Source organism: Ambystoma mexicanum, chromosome 2p (assembly GCF_040938575.1).
Source record: "Ambystoma mexicanum isolate Mex_15411 chromosome 2p, UKY_AmexF1_1, whole genome shotgun sequence".
NCBI lineage: Eukaryota > Metazoa > Chordata > Amphibia > Caudata > Ambystomatidae > Ambystoma > Ambystoma mexicanum.
In genome coordinates, this window is record NC_090923.1 from 1,122,042,504 (window position 1) to 1,122,050,541 (window position 8,038).

Genomic DNA, 8,038 nt, shown 5'->3' on the forward strand with positions numbered 1-8,038 from the left:
CAGCGTGATAGCCCACCCATCAACAGCTCTGTTCCTGGGATTGGCCAGTGATGATCTTTGTAGCTCCACCCCTGCCCATTCCTGTCATCTGTGGGAGATGCAGAATGTCATTCAATGCCAGGAGCGCTCGGATGACCAAGCACTGCTCACTGCCCAGAGTCACAGCCCCCCTGAGGCACACAGGCTGCATCCCTGATGAACTCGACAACACGTTTCGTTTGTCAACAGCAGTATACCCTTTCTTATGCATGATGGTGAATTTCCAACTGAAAGACTACCAGTCACCCTGAAAATCTGTGACAATTAAAGCGAGCAACACAATAAAGCACCCTTTGAAACTGTGTTCATACCCATAGCTTAATATGCTAAAAAGTAAAGTTTACTTTGATGTGCTTCGTTGAATGTTCTTAAAACCATACATAACAACACGCTGGAGGTTCGTGACAAATCTCCAAACCTTAGTGCGTTTTTACACCTCTTTCATTGTGTGTCTTAAAGTGCTGAAAATAAAGCGGGTACATAGATATTGTGCCTTTTGCATCTTATAGTTTTCCATTCAGGATGTGGAAAATAAAAGTACACTGATATTATTTTGGCCCAACATGCTGTTGCTATAAGTATTTACACATTGTCATGATGCTTTACAATTCAATTTGTGGATTTGTGGACTCTATAGGACAGTATTAATGTAGGTCTTGACACCCAAAACGTATTTGTTCCAAGTACAGCATGGACGAAGGTGGCTGTGCCCAAATTGCAGAGTGGGTTAAAATCCCTGCTTCGCTGTTTAGCGTAAGTGTGTGATCCCGGGCAAATAATGTCATCTCACGCTGACTTCAACTGCAAAAATTGGAGTGCTTATAAGTGATTACGTTTACACCCTTACAATAGGACAGTTTTAATAAGTGTAGGGACAAATTAGTGTATCCTGGTGCTCCTCTGCTAATGGCTCCAATACTCTTGCATAAAATTGCATTATTGCTGCACTGGCCCTCCGCCAGTCTCCAATAACTTGATTTGACATGCAGACATAGGGCCTCATTACGAGTTTGCCGGTCCGGATACAATGGTACCGGGAAGCTTACCTGTACCGTTGTATCCGGACCGGCAAACTCTGAGTTGTGCTCGCGGTTGCCTTTCATTCCGCCAGGACTGACCTTGCAGAATAAAGGCACCGCGAGCACAGCATGTCGGATGCACGGGCACGTTATAAACGGTGCCCGTGCATCCAACCTCCCTATTGCCATTGAGCCCTATGGTGCTCAATGGGAATGGGGAAGAATCTTTTCCGGTGCCCAGGAATGGGCAAATACCGGGTCTGGCAAGGCCGTAATGACCCGCTAATTGGCCATTTCTGGGCGCCGGAAAAAAATGAATACCGGAGGCAGCTGTGCCTGTATTACAGGCATGACTACTGCCAGCCTCTCACCAGCCAGTCAGTGCACCAGAGATTCTAGTATAGCGGACTAAGTGTGGTAGAACCAACATTACATTTTCTCCCCTGTTGCTCCCAGCCACTGAAGTTGCTTGGGCCGTCCAGAGTACTGCCCCACACTCTGCTATGTCCCGTTATGCTATGATATTGAGTCTTGCACACCATCTGCCATTTTCACACTTTCTAGGACCTTCAGAATCTGCAAGAAGTGGGTGTTTTCAGACTTAAAGGAGAGTTAACTGATTGCAAAATTGAAGCTGCACTAGAATTGTCTCATTACAATGAGTAATGAAGTTAGATGCCCCTACGCAAGTATGTTTGTCACTCCTCTGAAGTTAGCGCCTCTCCCAACATTTGAAGGGTTAGCCCCTGCCTACATTTTAGCTTAGGTGCACCCCTATATGTGCCCACTTGCATTTAAAAAAAATGTTTTTATATACTTTGTTAACCCAAGGGTTTTTAAAAGATTTTTTTGCTTTGAATTTCCAGCTTCTTTGTTTACTTTTCTTTATCAGTCACTGTTAGAATCAAGTCCATTATTTTCGCTGTGGCCGTTACCCAAGTTGTTTTTCCACCTCCAATTAGTCTTGACCACCAAACGTCCTCATCGAAAATATGGGCTGTAGCTAAAATGGACTTCAGGTAGGGTTTCCTGATGTTTTCTACTCCTGGGCATGATAGGAGGAGATGCCTTGTCGTTTCGATTTCATTTGGGTTTTTGCAGAATCCGCATTTATTCGAGGTTGCCATACCTCGAATAGCCAGAATTCCATTGGTATGTAACAGGTTTAGACGTGCTCTTAGAAAGGTGCTTCTCAGCTTCCGATTAGGGTATTTCGCCACAAATGGTTGAAGAACATAGAGATTGTGATGCACATACGGGAGGTGCGAAACCAGTTTTTAGGTTGCTGCCTGATCACAGGTGCTAGCCCAGTCGAGTTCATTCATTTTTTTATGGATCTTTGTCAGATTTTCAATTAACTCTTTCTTTGGAGCAATGGATCAGTTCCAATTTCGCTTCTTGTTCTGCAGACCATTGGTTTAGGACAGTACATCGGCCTCCCTCCAGCTCATTAGTGACTGCTACCAATAGCTCAGGGCGGTTTTCCAGCAAAAGTTTCCTGAACAACATCATAGTGTTTCTTTCTATTACCGATTGTAGCGAGAGCTGACTCAATTTGCGTCTTATTATGGCCATAGGCGTGGAACTGGGCAAGTTCAGGACTTTCCTCCAGTAATAGCTTTCTAATGTGAGCCAGATCTTTTTGGGTATCCCCGGCATGGCTTCAGCACCATAAACAAGTGATGAACAACCTTGGCTTTGTAATAGTCTATGACAGGTGTACTTCCTGTCTACGGCTTTGGCCTGCGAGGTTAAACTCTTGGTTTTTGCTAGCAGATGTTTTTGCGTGGCACTTTCATGTTGCGAGCTGTCAAGCATGATGCCCATATACTTGAACTGAGTCACCTTATCGATACGTTCGCCCTCCATGTACCAGGAAAAGCTGTCTCCTTTTCCACGCCCCTTTCCAAAGGATAGAATTTTAGTTTTTGATTTATTAATTTCCAGGCAATTTTCTGAGATGTATTCGGCGAAGTTGGTTAGCTGTCTCTGTAAACCAATGGCGGTTTGATCAACGAGAATAATGTCATCCGCGTACAGGATTCTTGATATTTTGACCTTTCCGAGTTGCGGTGGAAAGGCTCTAACCTTGTGCTCCGTTTCCTTGTAATCGCCTATAAAGCTCAGAAAAAGTGCGGGGGCCAGTGGGCAGCCTTGTTTTACCCCACGGTTTGTAATGATGTCTTTGGATAAGGACCCTAGATGGTTGAGGCAGACTTGTATTTTGGTATTAGTGTGGAGTGCTATAAGTGGGTGTAATATGGCAGCCGGACAGTTCCATTTTCTTAGCTTCTCCCACAGTCTTCCTCTGTCTACTTGGTCAAATGCTTGACTTAGATCGATGAAGGCCATATAGGTTCGAGAGCCACCAGCTAGAGACTTTCTTTTTTTGATACTCAGAGTTAGCATGTTGGTGTTAGTCCCCATGTTCTTTTTGAAGCCGGACTGGAAGGGGTTGTCACAGGGTGCCCCACTTGCCCATGTTTGGAAGTGACAGAGGAGCAGTGACCCATATACTTTGTCAATCACGTCTAAGAGAGAAATAGGATGAAAGTTCTTAGGGTCGTCTCTATTTCCTCTCTTATAAATGGGAACCACTACCAAGGTGGCCCAAGATTTAGGTAGTTCCTTGGCAATTGTAGATCTTTGGAAGACCTGGCTGATAAACAGGGACCATTCCTCTGGATGCTGTTTCAGATGCATGTTTGTCAGTCCATCCGGGCCAGGGGCCCTTGAGTTTTAAAGATTTTTCAAGACTTCCAAGATCCCATGTCTGTCATGAAGCTCGACCCAATGCGCTGTACTTCGTTCCTGTATGGTTTTTGATAGTGCCGAAGAATCGTAGAAGAGACTTTTGAAATGCGTTGACCCAAGTGTCTTCTCCAATGCTATTTATTAGCGAGTCCATTGTAATTCGCTCTGTGGACTTGATCAAAGCCCAGAATTTGCGGGAGTTTTTACCGCAAACAAGCCTCAACATTTCTTCCGAGTCCCTTTGATAGAAGGTATGACGATAGTCTTTTAGCCACATCTTATATTTCTTCATCTCAACGGCCAGAGCTTGTTTGTTGCTGTCGGAGCTGTTTCTAGCAAATGCTCTTTTTAGTTCTCTGAAGGGACGTCTCCTTGCGACTAAAATTGAATCGTAATTATGGACACATTTTTTGTCGGCTGTTGTACAGTTCAATTTTGATTTTTAAAGATGTTAAGCTGTGAGCCGTAGTCCGGTTGAATGTAAACCTCTCCCGATAGTCCTAACTGAGCATATTTGTTGGTCAAAGTAGTTATGATGTTTACACTCAGTGAGAGGCGATTTCCTTTTGGATTTACTTCCACATTAGAGTTTGGCATTACTTTTTCTGCCAAAATGATTAACCATGTTGTGCACAATAAATTGTGGTCGCTTGCCGTGGTTTTAAGAATGTAGAAAGGGACGATAGTTGCAAGCAGAGCAGTTGAAACAAAGATGTAGTCAATAGTGGCCGATGAATTACGGCCTTCCCAGGTTGGAATGCGGTTGGTGCAGGCGAAGGTGGTGTAGAGATTAACAAGGTCTCTCGATGTCACCAGAGAGATCCAATCTTTGCCACGCAACTCTGCCTCAGTTCCTGGCGGCTGTAGAGACATCTTTGCACAGATTGCATTCAGGTCTCCGCAGATGAAGAGATGGGATTCAGAATGATCAATGTATGATCGATCGATTTCTTTCTCCATCATGTCCAGGAAGTCTTGGTTTGAGATGTCGTCTGGGTTCCAGTAAGCGTTTATGATTATGGCCGATGTTGTCAATGTTTTCCCCCTGTCTGGGTTCCAGTAGTTCCACTTCACTTGGACTGTTAATATGAAGAGAGTCGCTGACAGAATTTTGGTCATTTTCATCCCCTTCCCAATGCGTATCGCAGTTAGCAGGCCTGATGATGGTCTCCCTTTTGGGCCTTTCTTAGCCGGGGCAAAGGCTATATCAAATCCGTCACGTCTCCTGAAGGCACAGGATATCAAAAGACGCCAGGTTTACATCTCCCGGCACCGTAAAGTGGGCAAACCCTTGTGTGTTCCATGAACCTAGCATGATGGTTGAGTTGGTATTGGGTCGTTTCGCTGGCGTGGAAGATTTCTGGGCGGACTCGAGTTGCTATTTTCTTTGAAGAGCAAGACATTTCGGGGGACAAGCACATAGGTTTTGTAGAGGGTTGAGTTTTTCCCTTTCGGTCGGCTGCTCTAGGTCTTTTACAACATTCTGCGTGAAGGTTCTTTTGATTGATGTTAAGGGGCCACAAGGTCTTCTTTCACTTTTACCAGTCTCCTCTTGTCGTTCTTTATTGGTGTAACGCTCACCTGATTCTCGCAGAGGCGCCGGTCTTGACTGGGCGACTACCGTATCTTCAAGGTGATGTGCAGCACCCGGTTGGCTCTTTGGGCTGGACCTCTGTGCCCTGTATGCCTGACGTGCAGAGTAAGATGTCTTAGGTAAGTGAACGCCGAGCTCTCCATCTGCCTCGGGGCAGGGTGCTGTAACCAGTTTCCTCACTGGATAGGTAGCGCAGGCCTCTTGACTTCAGAGGACTGCTGTCCGTCGTTTACTGCACGAACGGTAAGTTTCGAGTAACTCAAATGTCTTTAAAGTCTTTAATAATGATGTCTCTTGTTTTGCAGGGTTCCGGCGATGGTGGATGACGGGCTGAAGTGAGTTGAAGATGGAGCCCGTGTGATGAATAGAAGCGCCTGGAAGCACGTAAGTAAGCGCTTGTTGCCAGCTTTACGAAGCGCTCTAACTGTCTTTTTATTTTGCAGGTACAAGTTCGGAGTGGCTGCAGGGTGCCGGGATACCCACTGGGTTAGATGTGGAAAGGAGTAATGGCACGTGAGTATTAAAGTTCCCCAATGTCTTTAAACGCACCTTGTTTTGTCTTTCAGATGCGGGATGCAGCGCCGACGGCCTCCGGAGCGTGCGAAGAGTTGGTAAGCTTTTGTCTTTCAGATCCCGGAATGCAGTGTGAAGACCTCCGGAGCGCACAAAGAGTTGGTAAGCCTTTGCCTTTCAGATGCCGGAATGCTAACCTGTTCTTTCTTGTCTTTATAGGTGTTGCTGAAGACTGGATTCAGGATGGTAAGCCTTTTTCCTTAGGCCCAGGACCGGATGCAGAAGACACGATGAGCGTTCTGCTGCAGAGGGTGCAGAATAACGCAAAGCAAGATTCATCCACCGGGTGTGGTTTAAATAGCCTCCTGTAGTGCTTAGATGTCTCCTTCCACAGCCACGCCTAAGTAAGAAAAGAGTTCCTGGTAAAAAAAGAGTTCCTGCATTCCAGAAGAGCTCCAGTGTTCTGAATCTAGGGAGTGGCTCCAGCCCCACCCAACAGGAAAAGTAGTTCCAAACAGAAGAGGATCAGAGGCTCAACTGGCAGGCAAGTAAGCAGCATGGTCTGCTGCAGGTAAGTCCACCCAAGCATTATGAGCCCGGCGCTTCCAGCGCTGGGACTGGGCATATTTATGAGCCTGGTGCCACTGGCGCCAGGACTGGGTCCAAAAGGTCCCAATTGGGACTGGTTGGCACTCGGAACCTGGGTTATGGATCTGCTTCCAAGGGAGTTGGGAAAACCCTGACCTTTTGGAAGCAGAGATCATGACAATTGGGCTTGCAAGTGGGGGATTGGCTTTCGTCTTTTCTTGATAAGGCTGCACTTCCTTTCTCCCCAAGCGGTCTACTTGGCATCTCCAAGAGTGGTCTGATTGGCTTCTAGTTGTGGCGCAGATCGAAGTGCTTATTCTGGTTGTTGTCATGTGGAGATCTAATATACTTGTAGTTCCCTTTGGTTTTCCCTGAGCTCGAGTATGTTCTACTTGCCTTCTCAGTTTCCTCATGTTGTTGATATCTAGTTACGTCAATTTCTCTGAGATCATATCCCAGTTTTAGGCGGTGTCTCATGGAGTCGCGTAGCCTCTGTTTTACTGATCTGGAGGTTATGTACAAGTAGGTGGTCGCCTGTCGGCCTTCATGGCTTAGCTTGACTATTTGGAGATCGTTAGATTCCACTGATCTGAGATTTGAAATGCTGTGGAGCAATTGCATGACTGTTCTTCTATTGAGGATGACATATTCTCGGCTGTTACTTATTTGTTCTAGTTTGAAGGCTGGATTCAAACTCTTCACTACTTCTGGGTTTCGGTGATGCCCCTCTTCCTCGGTTATGCCCCTCTTCCTCGGTTTTCCTTTTCATGCATAGTAAATCTCCTGTCCTCTCTACGGCCTTCTCTCCGAGTATCTTTCATCTGCCGTTCTCGTGCAGTCTCCACTTTTTCTTTTGGTTTGCTTGATCTCCTCACCGGGCTGTAATTTAGAGAGTTTGCTGCTTTTGAAAAATAGTGCCTTTGCGAGTGTTTGCCCGGTTTCTCATTTCCCTTATGCCGCGTCAAGTCAGAGCCCCATTTGTCGATTTGGGCCACCTTCTTGCAACAATCTTCCAGTGACAAGAAGAGAGGTTGGTCTTTTGTGTCGATCGCATTTGTGTCTGTTGTCAGTTCCAGTTTTTGGTCATTAAGACTATCGACCGGAAGATTATCTTCTAGGATGTTCACAGAAGTTTCCTCACAGTGCTGACTCAGATCTTCTAGGGCTTCCTCCATCAAGAAGTCCTCAGTGGTTTTTCAAGTGTCTGGGGAACTAGATGTCTCCATCAAGTCAATACAGATGGGTAAAGTGCTCTCGTCGGTGTGGTTTGGAGTCATGCCGCTGGATTTGGAGGTTGCCATTGGTCTCACTTTTTGATCCGACTTCATATATAATTTGGAGGCCTGTCCCTTTTCCAGCGCAGGTAGGTGGAAGACCAGTTGTTTCTCACAATTTGATGTTACGACGTGAGTTGACTTAGAATCTACAAAAATGGTGAAGTCTTTGTTTAACAGTAGCTCCGTACCCTTGCAGTAAGGATTTTCAAGGTCATTCGGGAGTATTGTCTCGTTGCCCTTGCACACACAGTTAT